At 38.7% G+C, this 16,877-nt stretch overlaps 1 long non-coding RNA gene across 6 annotated transcripts in view; it reads left to right on the forward strand.

The window, feature by feature from the left end:
* The window catches only part of LOC148053065 (uncharacterized), a 511,817-nt gene that overhangs the window by 229,406 nt on the left and 265,534 nt on the right, over positions 1–16,877 (forward strand). The window contains exon 1 of one of the 6 annotated variants that reach the window (XR_015708550.1): positions 2,612–2,726. The exons of the other annotated variants lie outside the window; for them this stretch is intronic. This is a non-coding gene — a long non-coding RNA (uncharacterized LOC148053065). Of the gene's footprint in view, positions 1–2,611; positions 2,727–16,877 lie in introns of those variants that run through there. 6 annotated transcript variants of the gene reach the window in all.

Raw genomic sequence — 16,877 nt, forward strand, 5'->3', positions numbered from 1 at the left:
GGGAAGTATCATTTACTAAATTTCACAACAGTAGGCTGAGGAAATTATCTTGCTATTTCTGCTGTGTCTGGGATTCTGCTCTAGTTGGTCTCAGTATGATACAGGCAACTAGTGAAGATTTCAGCTCTGTACTGCTGCATTGCTTTCCTTCCCAACAAAAACAAATTACTTGCAAAAAAGTTGTGTGCCACTTAAATTTTCACGTTTATATGTTCTGTGTGAAGCATGCAGCAGCACCTTAGTCACATAAATTAGAAGAAAATATAGTTTCCTTAAAGAAATCCCCTAAACCCAAAACACACTATTTATGCGAAGGTTTTGGTACTACACATCGCTTGTTCTGGTCTGCTGTGAATAGCGATCAAGGGCATTAGAAATCATGGCAGGGCATGAAATTCATCCCTTCTTGCCAGTTGAAAATAAGTGTTTCTTTCGGCATCAAATTATTTAAAACCTTGCAAACTTTTCCATGCAGACATGACTATGTTTTTGACCATTTTATGTGCTGCATGACAAAGAATTTGTGCGGGTAAAGCAAGCCCCCATTTCCAGTTGATAATTACACGAGGTCTGACAAAACAGCAGTCCCCTGGTAGGTCATAATACTGCTCGGTGGTAATGCCATCCCTGTGCGTTTCATCATGGACATGAAATCTGGACCAATTAGCATTTTCTCATACTGTAGCTTTTAAAGTATTTTTATTTTCTTTGTTACTGTCTAGTTCATTAAACAGGGTTTTCAAGCTCCCAGTAACAGGATTACTATTGACAATTTCATTAGAACTATAATTCCACCGCCCATACGCCTCCCAGAGAAAACTATCGTGCTCCATAATCACAACCTGTCCACCTCCGTATGATTGTGTTTACAGCTGCCTCGGACTCACCCCCCTCAAATTCTGAAGGGCCAAAACTGCCAGTTTTTGTGAAATGGGTGTTAGCCATGGATTACGCCAGCCTCGAGAGTTTTTGGAGAATTATGAAACTGTCAGCTGCCATCTGACCATATGCATGCCTGGAAAGATGCTTAATGTACAGGTGTAATAAGTTTATAATTGCTATTTATATATAGCAGCGCAATGCCCACCCTGTCAGGTAAATACCAGTGAACAGCACAGCTTGAATGGGAGTTGTAAACATGCAAGTAACAGGTTTGTTAGAGATCAGCAGCTGTTTAGATTGCAAGCTCCTTGGAACAGAAAATGTCTCGGCTCTTCTGTCTCGGCTATTTCTGTCCAGACGTGCATTACAGTAAAGGCATGAAGTGCTGTCTCTCTCTTACACCCCACATCTTTGTTTTCATGTGCTCCTCTGCTTACCATAGCTCAGCATATTCTAAATAATAAATGCACATGTAATTCAGATAAGGTACTTAGTTTCTAAGTTATTATTTATATTATTGTTGGATTTACGAGCTCTGTTTCACAGGGGCCTTTACTATAGTACAAGAATAACAGAAGAAAACCAGAAAAGAAAAAATCCTCCCCCTCTGACCCCGAAGTCATCCCTGTGTGTCAACTTGTATGTTCCCTGATAGGGATACTCTTTCAAACTTGGAATAGGACTTAGTAATAGGAGGGTTACACTTTTCTTTAAAAGAAGTTTGTATGTTAGATTTTGAAAAGTTAAATCTCTGCAAACAAGTTTTCTGAGTTATTCAGCAGCACTTTTTTATAGCTTTTGATGGGAAAATTTTCAAGAGTATTATGTAAAGCAGGAGCAATCCAGCAAAGCAGTTGAGAAACAGGGGGTGAAAACCTGGCTCCAGTGATGGGGAAAATATGGTTTGGAATCAAATTAGATAAAGATAACAGTCCCTTCTGACCTAAAAGTGTATTTATTTGATATCATGAGATAACATCTCCAAACATCTCAATGTGCTGTTTGTACTTGCTGGCAGGATAAAACTGGAATGGAAAGGAAGGTCTTTAAGAAATAAAGTTGACAGCTCATGCAATATTTCTATTTAACATAGGGTAAATGAGATGAGAATTAATTTGGTGTTCTGTCAACTTCCACGAATGCTCACTAGCTAAATCATTGTGCTTTTTTGTTTAGGGTGGGTTCGCAGTGGAGTAAAACAAGGTGTTGGTGTTCATGAGAGTTTGGGAGAGAAGCACTTATTTCTAATTGTGTCAAATGTTTTTAAATGAATGTGTGTTTTACATCTCCAGTTATCACATTAAGACTGATTTTGTTCCAGGTTGATACTCTGGAAAGATCTTCTTGGATACACTTTTAAAAAATGATTATATTTGACCCACTAGGAAAAAAAAAAAACACACACACACAAAACCCAGTCCTTTAATTTTGAATGCAAGTTGACTCAGGTGCTTTCAACAGGTGGGTCCTTCGTTAGAAAGAAACCAATCCCTGACTCTCCGAGCAAACAGAAACACCTGGGCATGCCTGCGGGCAAGGCTGGCCATTTCAGCATGCAATTGCAATTTTCAGCCTTTCCAAACTGTGATTAGTTCTTTAATTGTGCATCCAAATTTACTTGATGCATTTGCACATGTAATTAATTATGATTTATTTAAAATCACTCTGTAAAGCTTTGTTCCTCGGTTTTCTACAAATCAAATTATGGAAGGCTAGATTTGATTTTTAGATTTCCTTCAGTTGGTTTGAGCTAGTCTTGAGTGACTACCTATGGGCAGGGAAAGTCCTTTGTCTAACACCAGTGGAACAACGTCTGTGGAGAATACAGAGGCTTTCCTGCCATGGTAAGTTTATATCTGATATCTAAGTTTTACAGGATTGTTTATTTGTTACAGTGTATGGTGTATGTTATTGGAAGATTCATACTGGTTTTGTATATGTCTTTTTCCTTTGTAATTTCGGTGCACATCAGTAAAAGCCATTGAGTTACATATGTATGTTTTTAATTGAAGGAAACAGCTATGAGATAAAGCATGCTTTTGAATTGATAAGACATTAAAAGATAACTTAATGCTGAGGAGAAAAGGAGTTCTGTATCTCCACAACCAACTAAGGGTATTTTTTTCGTTGTCAACCTTATGAGAAGTTGTGTGTGTATATGTTAGCATTCGACTGGGAAGTACTGGAGTGTCCAGAATATGAATTCTGAGGTATGGTGGCATGCTGAGTGATTCGGGTCTGTGGGGTTAAGCGTATCCTCTATCTCTGCAAAAGAAAGTGTGTATATTTTTCAGCTCTTAGCCTTGTCCAGCAAGTGTTGCAATTGTGTGTCCGGATTGAGTCTCAGAAAAACGAACCCTTATCTAAGCTCATCTCTCTTCACTTTTGTACAAATTGCCAAATGGTGCTTTTCAGGTGAGGCAATGCCATGTGTTAGAGGTTCTGTAAGACTGAGGAGAGAAGTCTGGTATTCCTGCTTTAAAGATTATAGCTGATTGAATCTATGAAAGAGAGAAAATTGCCGTGGTGTGAGTGTGGAGAAGGGGACTGACTGCCTCTAAGTCTCAACTTGATGCGACTTTTCAGACTGCAAACGGTGGGCAAACTGGTGCTTTCTTTTTGACTCTTCTGAGATGTATCATGGAAGATGTAGTACAGATAGAAATGAAAATTGTGGACCTTCTTAGCAAGGTATGTTGGAAGTATAAAATCTCTTGGTCAAAATAGTTATGTGTGTTTAGCTTAGAAGGAAGTAGTTTGGGAGAGGCACTTGAATACTCTTAAAATATAAAAGGTTATGAGACAATCATTTTTCTCCATATTTGAGTGTTGAACAAGAAAAAATTGACTTAATTATTAGCAAGGCTGATTTTTTTTTTTTTCAGTACAGATGTAAACTTTCTAACCATGGGAATAGGCTGCTGAGAGTCACTGTATAACCTTGCAATTAGAGGTGTTAAATAACAGGATGGAAAAACACCTGTTTAAAAACCATGCAAATATACCTGATCCTGCCTCAGAGCCCAGGGATGGACTCTCTGACCTCTCGTGATCCTTTCCAGCTTTGTGTTTCTGTGGCTTTTGCAAATGGCCTCCTTTTTTGTGGTAGAGGAGAACAGAAGTTAGAATGGTGACTGTTTTCAGCAGGTTTTGTTTTATTTGTTCATGTAGTCTTTAATCACTGGATTTAATGAAAGAAAATACAGACTAGCAGGAACTTTTAGGGAAAGATATTACATTTGTTTGGGTTAAACATTGCCAGACTTTTTGGGTTGGCTGAGTGCAGGAATAGAGTGGGTTCCTGGGGGAGAGAGAGAGACTGTTGTTCTTAATATCACTTAATAGATAACACTTGTGGATGACTGCAGATGGAAGTAGAGACACACAGTTCAAAGAACCATTTTTTTTGACCCCATTCTTGAAAATACAAATGGGAGAGTCTGAGGCATTTAATCCTATAAATTGTTTTTACATCTCTGCTTTTTTCCTCCTGTTTGAGATAATGTTTGGCAAGTTGCTCCTCTCCATGTAATGAAAATCTGGATTCCTGTGTTTGTAGTTTAATATCCTACTTGCAGATCTTACAAGCCTAATGAGAAGTTGACTTTAACTTGTCTCATACTGTCCCTTACCTTTTAACAAAGTGCCATGTTACAAAGGTATGTTGCTCAGGTGAGCTACCAGAAAGTGAAAAAGATGATTAAAAATTAGGAAAGTCAGGGATGTGCAAGTTCTAGATTCTTTTGCAGGTATTCTTATCTCCCCCCCCCCCCCCCCCCCAAAAAAAAAAAAAAAAAAAAAAATCTTTGTGCCCATAACATCAGTTCTGGAAGCTTCATTCACCTGTTTAAAATGCAGGTGCAGAATATTTCTAAAACAATGGGGCAAGGAATGCAAATGAGAGAAGTCGTGGTCCAGTCTGCTTTTGAAAATCACTTTGCTGAGACTATTTATGCTTGCTTGCTTATTTGTTCTATTGTTTTTCTACCTGTAAAAATAGAGTTTAGGCTTCAGGTCAAATGAGTTGAGAACTTGTGTGTCATATCTTGATCACTCTTATTTGTAAATCAATTCAGAATATTAAGATTCAGAAGGTAATTAATTAATGTTAAATCTTGGGGGTGGGGAGAGCGGTTGGTTGTTTCTGCAAGCTTGTATATGTGTCTAAGTATTAGAAACAGGTATTTTAAAAAAACAAAAAAAAAAAGAGGAGGAGTGTTAAGGAATTTATCCACTGCACAAAGTTTTGCTTTTCAACATTCCTTCCTTTGAAGTTGAGACATAATCGCTCTTTCCCCCTTAAAAAATACAAAACTTCATTATATGGAAAGGGGTGTTTGTTTGTTTGTTTGTGTTTCCTCCTTCAATACTTCTCTTGTAGAGAAGAAAGGAACAATATGCCTTCCATGGCCAGAGCCTGGGGAAGGACAAAATAGAATCAGCTTGCAGCAAGGTATTCACATGAGGTGCATGAGAAATCTGCAGTGCCGGGCGTACTGAAGCACTCAAATATCTTGCCTGAGAAATGTGGAGAGTTTCCACCACCGGAGATGTGGGCAGGGGATTTCTTTGTTTCTCTTTCTCTCCCTCTATTTTTTTTTTTTTTTTTGTTAATGCCAATGATACATCAAGAATGATATAATAGCTATTCTTAATTTTGCTTTGAAATAGGAAAAACAGACTTAAGGACTTATGCGTTTTCCAGTTTTATTAGTTTCTTATTCCATGACTGAAATCCTGCTCTAAATGCAGCGTGTCCACTTTTTAATTGGGTGGGTGGGGGGACAACACAAATCTTTTGATTTATTAACATGAAGCAAAGGATTTTTATTCAAATTGAGGAACTTTATGTTTTCTCAATGGCAGATTTGTCTAAGGCTTTTTGATTTCCACAAAAATAAATTATAAGGTACAAATTTTATAACAAAAAGTCATTTATGCTGGGAAAAGTTTCATCCAAAGTCCTCTGACCATTACTAATGAAAAAACCACAGTCTCTGTGTTTGCTCTTGTTTGTAGAGAAATTCTGCCATGTTTTGACCTCATTCCTATCTTTCCGCCAAAACACTTGGCAAAAGGAACCTAATGCTTTTGGAACCGCATTGTGAGGCAGGATCCACATCTCAATAGGCAATTCTCCATCAGTACAATATGAATATGATTTTAAGTAGTCAATTTTATGACTATTTTTATCTGCAGCCCAACTGTGACATAATTAGAGACGATATGTGTTGCAGTAATGTAGACTTCTAATTTTACGTCATCCGTAGCATTCTTCTTTCTTGCCTGTCACGTCATCTATGTGCTGGAAAGCTCTTGTGAGGAGCATTCAGAAGTTTGAGAGGTGCTGTATAGACCTGGAAGATCAGAATAAGTGCTGTGCTGATTTAATGGTCCCCGTAACAATATGTCCCTGTGGCTGGGAATCACAGTACGTGTGTGACCGGAGGGAGTTGTAGGAAGGGTCAAGTCCTGGCATTTGTTCAGCTGCTGCCAATAGCAGCCCCTTTGTGGGGTGGGGGACTGAGGGCAGCCCTGCCGCCGATAACCAGAGATTCGGAGAAGAAATGCGTTTGTAAGCGCAGCCCACGCTGCCCTAATGTGGGAGCTGGATTGAACCACATGGGGCTCATGTGCTACAGGTTGGTCAGTCCTGTAGTAAAGAATGGCAGATGTCCAAGTAGTTCACAGTTGAGTAATTAATTTAATGTGTGCCCCTTATACAGTTGCTTCATCTAAGTGATTTTTCTCCCCTATACTCATAAACCATACTTCTCCCGAGCTTTCTCTGTCCGTTAGTACATCAGGGACTGTCTGGAGGTGTTGCCTGACCTTTATTAAGATCAGGTTGGATCAATGAGTCCTGTAGCATTTCTCTCCATTTTAATATTGCCATCTCCAGAATTTTTTTTCCATACCTGTATCAGCTGATCTTTTGTACAGCAAATAATTCACCCTTCACAGTTGTTGTTTCTTCCTTATACTTATGCATGTTTAGCTGTGATAGGGAGCACTATTACATCTGTACATGTTAATCTGCCTGTGCTGAGCCATGCCCCTGGGTGGCCTTGTCATATACAATGAATGTCAGCCTTCCTTGCGGTTAGTGTTTGGGTTTAAATAATCGTGTATTACTTTTTGTAGACGCTTCTTTTCAGCAGACCATGGAATGTCAAGTGGACGTTATCATTAGTTTGGCCCTAGTCCTGGGGCAAATTGAATGTTTGACTATTTATTGAAAAATCCCCTTCCTTTAGGTGAGGAGATAAATTACAATTTTCACTATCAGAAAATGTTCCAAGAGGCTTCTTGCATATTGCAGCAGTGGTGACTGAAAAAATGAAGCACTTTACTAGTTCATGTTTACAATATCTGAATTTAGTTTGGATATAAATTACCCAGACTTCTTTGCTTTGGAGACAATTGAAAATCTCAGGGGATTTCTTGCAGCCCCACATTTCAGGGAGGAGGGATATAAAAGAGAACAGTTGTTTTCATAATGTTTGGTTATATCCATGCTTTGTCTTTGAAAGATGAAAAAGGTAAATGAAAGGTAAGGCACTATTTATAAAACGTAGACTTCCCATGAACCAGGAGTTATGAATTTGGCTTAAGCAACAGGTGAGGGTTCAGCTAATTCTCATTTTATTAATACTGGTTTACACATCTTTACCTATTTTAAGTGTTCTAGACGTGTAATTTCTGCTGTGGCTTGTAGATTTTTGGAATTGCTCATAGCAAACGTTCTCCCTAGATTTGAGTAGGAGAGTCTTATTTTTTTGTAAAGCAAAAGAATTTAGAGATGAGGTTTTGGTTTTGTAAAATATTTTGGTTTTTTCCTTAGTTAAGTTTGTCATAGTCTCAAGTACGTTGTATAGGTAGTTGTTTGTCCTAGAAACCATCATGGTTACTAAATATATGGAATTAAAAAAAAAAAATCAAGGTTGTGCTGAAATGAATGTAGTTAAAATTCAGAGAGAGAGATTCCTTAATTAACTTAATAAAATTACTAATGGAAGCATTTTAACTGCTAAATTTAATTTACTTGTCAAGATATCAGGCTACAAAGAGGAGGGAAGAGTGGGAACTCTGCTTTCCATTATGATGTACTCTATTATAGAATAAATTTGCTTAAAATGAAATATATCACAAAAAGCCATCAATGACATCTTAATTTGGAACAGCCAGTTGAAAAGTAATTAGACTGTGAAGCAATCAGTTCTAGTAAATCAGTGTTTCCCTTTACATAAACATACGTTTTTACTATTTATAAACAGGAAAGACTTCCAGATAGTCAAGTAGCAAGGACTTTGATTGTATTCCTACTGTATGTGTTTTCTACTTTATGTTACAAAACTGTCAAAACAAAAAGAATTGGGGCTTGATTTGGATGTGATCCAGCGAAATGCTTAAGCAGAGGTTTCATTTTAACCATTCTTTAAGAACATATCTCTGTTGGGCCTCCTCTTTTCGTTGACAGAGGTTCGTATCTTATGGCTGAAACTGAGATCAGAAAATAGGAAAGGAATCACAGATCTGTTTGGCGTGGTTACTTGGTGCGCTGTCTTCATCGCTGTATTACATGGGAAGCCAGTCCTGAGACAGCTCGCTAATGTGACTAATAGTTTTACAGCAGATTTTCTTTCAAAATTGGGCTAAACCCACTCCTATGAAAGTAAAAAATTAGGACTCCTGGGGAAAATTTCACCTTAAAGATTCAAGTCTTATGAATACCTTTTTGCGCTTACCATTTTAAGGCCATGACAATAGGATTCCAACAACTTACTATCTGCACCTGAGCTGGGATGTTGAAGAGCTCAGCATTAGATGAATGTCCGTGGGAGCTGGGCATCTAATCCTTGTAGGCCTTTGAAAATCATTGCCCTGTGATACAACACCAAAGCCAGACAAAAAACTGTGATATCAGTGTTGCTATAGTACCAGTTAAAATTGCTGCATGGCTGTTAGCATCCCTCCTTAGTCACCTCTGTCGTGCTCCTCTCCAAGCCAGGTCTGTGCACAACGGAGCAATGCTGCTCTCTTTAATGAGTTCTGCTATTTAAAATTCTTCTAAGTTACTTTAAACTTTTTGTATTAACTTTTAATAATTTGTAATATTCCAGGAACTGGGTGTTTTTATATGGAAAGGCAGGTCAGCACACCTGTTGTGTCAGTAGTTTAAGAATTTGTATCGTAGGATCTGATAAATACCAGGAGCTTCATTCCCAAAAGGAGCTGTGTGAGTGTCAACACAGAGCATTACCTATTATTTTTACCTTTCTGAAGGCTGATGTTGTTTGTGGCAGGGGAGGAAGGAGGAACTCTGCTTCTTCTTCAGTATCCTAGAAATGTTGGAGATAAAGTGGTAAGTTTATATGCTGTAATTTTTACCACGAAGTTATTCAGCTTTACGTTTTTAAACCATACCAGAACAATAGATGCATTAAATGAAATTTAAAATTGAACAAAAGAAACTTCTTCTTACATGACAGAGGAGTCACGATACAGATCAGGTCCTTATTGGTTTGAACTATTATGGTATTTTCCTTATAGTCAAGTCTTTTCACAGGCTTCGCAGACGTGCTGCGGCTGTGGTCAAGATGCCAACAAGAGCTCCACGCTGAGGCAGGAGAACAGCTGCTTCCATTTGGATTTGTTGTTGGGGCAGGGGTCTGTAAATGTTAGAAGTACTTATTTCAGCCAAAACTCTCTGATGCTCTGCCAAGCGAATTATATCAGCATTAAATGATATTAGTGAATATTCTGAGAATGAATACTCAAAGACGTAGAGCAACGCAGGCAGCTTGCTGAAAAGTGAGACTGTAGTGAAAACTTAATTAATCAAAGCCCTTATAGCTATTAGTTTCTCTCTTTCTGCCAGGTAGTACATGAATTGAGAGTTTTCTTTGTTTTTCGTATGTTTAGTGCAACTTCGCTGAGAAATCATACTGTCACGTTTTTCAGAGGCAGATGTTTGGGCTTTCCCATTCAGTCAAAATACAGCCCGTTGTCACATACAGATCTATTTGTACTTGGAATTGAATTTTACTGCATGTGGACCCCTCTGCTGTCCCTGTCTTTCACTAAGACAGCATCTGCAGAAGAAATGCCCGTAGCATAAATTACAGCGATGCTTAGGCGGGCAGCCTAGGATTAGAAGTGTACACGGCTTCGTGTGATGTGACTGCGTAGATCTTGGGTGCAACAAAATGTGGAAGCTCTTTAAGCCCAAATTTATTATTCAGAGTATACAATTGTAAAGAAAAGTGTTATAGTTGGAACACAGGGCTCTTGGGAACATGCTTTTAGTAAATATGCTGTTTATAAAGCAGCATTTTTGCAAGCAGCAAGTTTATTATTAATTCTTATTTCATCTCTTTGCTTTTAAATGAATATATTTTACTGTTAACTTCAAGAGTTTAGGATGTTCTTAGCTAAAGACATTAGTTAAAATGCAACATATTCTGTTAATTGTGGCTATAGGCATTCTTTTGAGAACTTTTATCATTTAATGCACTTTGGCTTTTATGACATTGGGAAAAAAAATTCTCCGATGTGCATCATGGTACATGTGATAGAGCTGGCTGCAGCTAATTCTGTAATGCTGCCCTACAGCCGGTGGTAGTGCAGCATTCTTTTGCATTTTACATATTTTTGATCATGCCATGATTAGTTTTGGAATCACATGTCACAAAAATCTAGTTGTTCATTAGTTCAAGAAAGAGAAGATTCATCTGTTTCTTTTCTTGGTCATCAGCTGAGATGCATGGGGGCAACTGCAGGAAGCGTCGCATATTTGGGGCAAAAGGGACAAGTTGCTCCAACTCATCTAGTAGGAGACGATTTACTAAGTGGTGAGGCTGTGTAGGCAGGCAGGCATGCCATACCTTATTATTGCCTGCTAAAGGGCTGTACTTCTCAGATTATTTATCACAAGAAAAAGCTCCATCTTTAAAAAGGAATACGCTGATTGTTTAATACAAAATCTGCTGTTTCTGGATTGTGCTGTCTTTTGGAGTTCTCGCCTTCTTTTTTACTTAATAAACTTGCAGTGTATGGTTATTTTCTTTGTTTTCCTGATGCTGTTAGGAGGGCAAAAGGCAGTTGAAAGTGATGTTCTTACCACGACTGTCTTATTTTTGCCTCTCTTCTTCTCCTACGGGCTTTCATTGTCACACGAAATAATAAGCAGAAAAGAAGAATAAACAGGAGGAAACCAAGTTACGTTTTGATGCGAACGCAGTGTGCATCATGACCGTGACTTGTGTGTAAGATAGTTTCAGTTTCCTGTTGACTTGGTGGCATGATATTTAACATTCTCTTTTATATAAGTTTGTAGTTTACAGCAATTTTATATTTATGCTTAGCCCAATGATTACAAGAGAGTCCACCCTGGAGAGTTCAGCCTCCAGTCTTTGAAGGTCTCATTTGAACATGTTTGCAACTGTAAGGAATGGCTTGAGGCTGTGCTATTTAACACGAAAGAGAAGAGGAGGAAAAACACCACCACCAAAAAAAAAAAGTCTCCTCCTCATTTTTGTTTGTCCTTATTCTGAATTCTTAATGGCTCTCAAAATATAGGTCAAAGATATGTGCATATATAGTAAATAAAGGATGGGGCTTGGTGCACTTATTACTGGAGGGGGATGAGGCATACTTTCTCTTAAGGGCGCCGCGTGTTTAACACAACGCTTGTCCCTTTCTACCGCTCCTGTTTCTGCTCACTCTCTGGTCTTCAGTGCATTTTTAAGCTCCTCTCAGCCTGTATGCATCAACTCTTCTCCTGCTCCAGCTTTTTATTATCCCCTTCTGAAGGAGAAATAGAATGTGCAGCAGAACGCCTTTTGTGCCCGCCTTGGGTAGTTTGGCTCAGTAATTTACATTCTGCAATGCTCTTCGTCTTTCTGGATCATTCAGTCCCGTCGTGTAGTCTATTACTTGGAAAGAAAAATCCATATAATGGCAGGGGACTTGAATTCAACTCATGGGGTATAGGTACAGTTTACATGTACCTCACTGATGTCAGTTCTCTGCGTTGGGTGCTGAATGACCTGTACCCACTTGTGCGGTGTGGTACCTTCTATTTCAAGTCAATTGAATGTTCAGATGCCCCTTGTGTCTTACATGAGATGTGCTATTGGTCTCAACCCGGTTTCACAACAGAAACGTATCTGCTTCAGGTGGGTTTCATAGTAGGTTTTCTAATACTTCTTGTTACTTCTTGCCCCCCTCCTTTTTTCTCAGCAATGTTAGCAGAGTCAGCAGTTGAATGAATGACAGTGCAAACTGAACTGTACTTTTGGGACTTGGCAATCCATTTTCCTTGGGCTGATGCTCGTTTGCAGACTGGTACCATGACCTGCACTGCTGTTACTTGTGTTATACTCGGCTCTTGTTTGCTCTGGGGACAGATACCTTCCTGGCTATCGATTTGAAAGCCCTCACCATCATTATGTTAAAGCAAAAATATACACTGCTGCTTCTTGTGCATATAGTTCTCTTCTGTAATCTGGAGTATTTTAAACCTGTATTAAGGAATGATACTTTGTCCTTCAGTTTACAGTGTCTAAAGTGAAGATATCCTTCACTTTATATTCACAAGGGCTGTTTTCTCAAGTTTTAAGTTTATCTCTGTGATTTGTACCCTGATATCTTATCTATATATCTATTTATTTATTTACACGTTTATCTGCTTTGCGGTATCACTGGAGGTTTAACAGAGAAGATCTTGTTGGAGCTCTCTGTAGTTTGCATACTGTGAGCTGCTATAATGATCTCTTGCTGAGGAATTTATTTGAGAAGTCAAATACGAAAAGTACATTGAGAGTCTTTTATTTTTAACACACAATATCATAGATGCGTTAATGAAGCCAGATTTTTTCAGATACGTTACAACAGTTCAGAAATTGTTATTTAGTGTTGATTCTGTTGTTGTCATTACTTCCTTCCCACCCACCCCCTGTTCTTGCATTTTCTTTAGCATAGGAAAGCACAGGTTAGAGTCATTATTAATTTGGATATAACGGAAGAACAGGCCAAGGGTAAGCAGCTGCAAGCCAACTTTTTAAATGTAAATTATAGCATGGTACATGATCTTCATGGTATAAATCTCCTAGCACTTAATAGGATTGGGACACTAAAATATTGGGCAGAACACAATCCGTGTTGGGTAGGCTCATTTCCCATTGATCTGATGTAAATATCTGCCTGACTGGAGCTGATTCCCCAGAACCTCAGGTTAATGAGGAAAAAATTACCAGAGAACCACAGTCCTTGGTGCCGCTATTTAATTTTTTCAGAGCATACTGAGTTGGTAGGGTACGAGGTCCAAACTGGACATTCATCTGTCCCAGGGTTATAACTAACAGGGTTTTCTTGGAATCCCAGCTTTTCAGAAGGGAATAAAACTCCAGGGTCTCACTCCTAATGTGCAGAATCATATCCTTAGCTTTTGGACATAATTTAAGACATTTCCTTTTTTTTTTTCTTCTTTTTCCCAACCAGTATGAATACTTAAATAATAGTTTGTAATTTAGCCACAGAAGGAGTTATATAAATAGATTTTTAAACATAATTCATGTTGAAATTTTATAACTAAATATAGTTATTATCATATGTGGTACACTTTCCAGCACATTACTAACTGGCATATTACATCATTGGCTGATGACCTTACCTTCGCTGTCTAGAAAGGGAAAATGAAATTAAAAAGGGAAATGAGGTTCCACAGGAAGCAAAGCTAGGAAAAAATAGACTTATTAAACTGCACATATGCAACATCTCAGTTTCAGCCGGCTCCCGGTGTGGCGGGTTCCACTGCCGTTACACAATGGGTCCCATTGATGACCAGTTAGAGTAGCTACTTGGGGGAGAAGGCACTACCCAGTCAGAGTGAGTGTGGCAGAAAATACGGACCCTAACAGAGAAATCTGTAAGGCAAGCAGATGTTTGTCAACCACTTTTTTTTTTTTTTTTTTTTAAGCACTTGGTGTTCCTAAGAAAATGAAAAGGATTTGATGCTTTTCCCACTATTTTGTACATTGCTCTTAATGTATTAAGTAGCTCTTACAGAAGTCAGCTTTATGTATCTGTGGTACCCAGGACAACACTGATGATAATGGCAATAATACTTATCACTTAAATGACATTTTACAAATTCAAAGTGTTGTGCAACAAACATTAATTACTTCTCACAAGAGTCTTGCTGTGAAGTAGGTAAGTGTTGTTGTTCTGCGATTACACATGGGGAATCTAAAGCAAAGAGGTAAATCATTCAGGGAGTCAGTAGCACTCGGGCAGGAATTGAAGCTGGGGAGTTTCAGCTTCCCACCTTGTTTCGTAGAGTGCACTGCTTGCATCATAGTTAGCTTAAAAATGTGCTCCTAGATTCATAAAAAATAATTTAGTACATCAGTTCTACCACGATTGCACCTTCAGGTGGAGCTTACAGGGCTGTCTCTCACAGCGATTCACAGCTGCTCGTGTGCCCCAGTCACAAACCCCAAAGTTTTACTATAAACCACACTTGGGTACTTTTCTGCTGTGCAAGTGTCCAGAGGTGTGGTGGGCAGAAGAATGCATAGAAAAAGCTGACATGTTGGCGTGGTGAAATTATCCACACATAGATGCATACTGGTCAAAATGGACTTTTTTTGTACAGCTGCGTTATACCAGAACTTCAGAGCGATATACCAGCAATGTCTGCAGGTAGCATTGGAAAGAAGAGCAAATGCAGGGATCTTTCCTGCCTGTCCTTCTAGATTTTCATGCAGACGCTTCTGAAGACCTGTTTTGATCACTATATGCACCCTGATTGCTGTATGTGTATCAAATAGATTATTGGAATGCACTACCACTCAAAATTCCCTCACTTTCCTAACTTCTTAGCTTGTAAGCTTCTCAGAGAAGTCACTATGACTTTTTTCCAAAAGAAGTTAGCACACCAGAACAGTGATGGTGACCGGGGCCCCTGAGTACTGTAACAGCTATTCCTGTATTCTGGTGACAGCTAGAAGCCAGCGAGAGCCTGGACTCCGGTGTGTGGTAGGCTCTGTATCCATTTCTATAATGAGTTCCCCACCATGGAAGTTTTGCAGTCTGTAATATAATCATGTTTAATAAGGCGTTTCTAACTGTCTTTCATTGCTGTTGTATCTTAAAATAGCTTTTATTGATCAGCGGAATGCCCTGATGTAGTATCTCTGAATCTTCTTGGGTGCAGTAAATGCCCCTTCTGTCTTTCAGTGACCCTGTAGATCAGATATTAACAGCTCAAGTTCTGTGTTTTCTGCAGAGAAATATATTTCTGAGCAGGATATTTTGCACATCTGAAATCCAGAGCCAGAGAGAGAAATGAAGTTGTGATCATGCAGAAAAGCACCCTTTTCTAACTTGGCAGAGCAGGGCTACTAACTTTGCTGTCCTGTGGTCAGCTGCATGAGCTGCACAGTGCTAAATTCAAATGTCTTTACAATTAATCCTGAAAGATGCTGTCTCCAATTTAGGAAATGGGAGGAAAAAGTCAAAGGCTTTCCCTACAGCATGAGGACTGATGTGTCTGGTTTGTAGTTGCACTGTGCTTCTCGAGCAATGGGACCCACCAAGCGTACCTCTCAGGAAATGCTTTCTTCATCCAACGGTCTCTTACTTTTCCATGTCAAGCCTTGGCCACGCACATTTGGACCATTGGGTTTGGATGTGCACCTACAGTTCTACAGTGACAATCTCCAAGTCACCCTTTATCCCAAATCACTTTTCCAAGACACTGGCCATATCTGCATTTAAGATATCATGAAGCAGATCAGTGGAGCTAAACTGATCTACACTGCTTTAAATGTCCCTCTAGCTTTCCCAGGTTCTGTGCAATTACTCCTGAGTGTTTGTGCAGTGGCTATTTTCAGCTACTTTAACTGCTATTTTTCATTTTTCTGTCATTCGCAGGTGTTTTTAAACTTTGATACCTTGAAAATATATAGTAAATTAATTATCTTTGAATTCCATACTCTTTTAATTTTCCATCCATTCTCAGTTAACTGTTTCTGCAAAGCCAGAAGAGGAGACTCAGAACTTTAGACAGCTTTGTTGAATATAATGGCTATTTGAAACAATTTTAGGGAGAAGGTAATGGATTAAAGCCGTGTGTGTCTGTATACGTAGGAGTTTTCCCATTGGACTAAAGTATTTTTAAGGTAAGGTGTATTTTATGCATAAACAGATTCTCCTTTTCATTGCATACCATGATATAACATTTTTAGGATACTACCCACGTGAAGGTCTGTATTTGTATGAGTAGCCAAAGGACCATCAGTAAACATTATTAAATTCAAAAAGCTCTGAAGAGGAGTCAGTTTTCTCTGTGTGTGTGTGAAGTCAATAATTGCAACATACCCTATTGCTTTGCAGTTGCTGAGCTCACAGTGTTGTAATTACAAAGGTGCCTGTGCAGTCCACACTGTTGTTATTTGATTAAGGGAGGGGAGAGCCCAACACAAGCAAAATATCTTGAAAAACTAGGCAGAATCTCTCTTCTGAATCTACCTCAGTGAATCTAGACATGGCAACACACATGACAAATAAAAAGGATGTAGTGTTCGGAGACCTCTACAACCTCAAATCGTTACTCACAATTTATTTGCTTTTCTTACTGTAAATCAAGTCTTTAATGTTTGAATATATTTATGGCATTTAATTTCCTTTTCTTTTTTTTCAGTGGGCTATAGGAAAAAAAGTGAACAATTTTGGTGCTTTGCCTTCATCTTTCTCTTCATTTTAGTGTGTGCTGTAGCACATGCAAATGTGTGGAGGTGTATAAAGGAAATAATTTCATGTAATTCTTAATCTTTCGTCCACCCAACTCTTACCTTTTCTTTTCCTTTTCTAGGTATGTTCACACCCCTTCATCCTCTTCTCCCATTCTCTCTTCCTGTCTGTGTCCCTACTATTGTCTTTATTTAAATTTCTGCTTCTTGTTCTCTTTGCCTCTTCCCCCCCCTCCT

Source organism: Nipponia nippon, unplaced genomic scaffold (assembly GCF_047370975.1).
Source record: "Nipponia nippon isolate SJK-2023a ecotype South Korea unplaced genomic scaffold, ASM4737097v1 scaffold_4, whole genome shotgun sequence".
In the NCBI taxonomy this organism is placed as follows: domain Eukaryota; kingdom Metazoa; phylum Chordata; class Aves; order Pelecaniformes; family Threskiornithidae; genus Nipponia; species Nipponia nippon.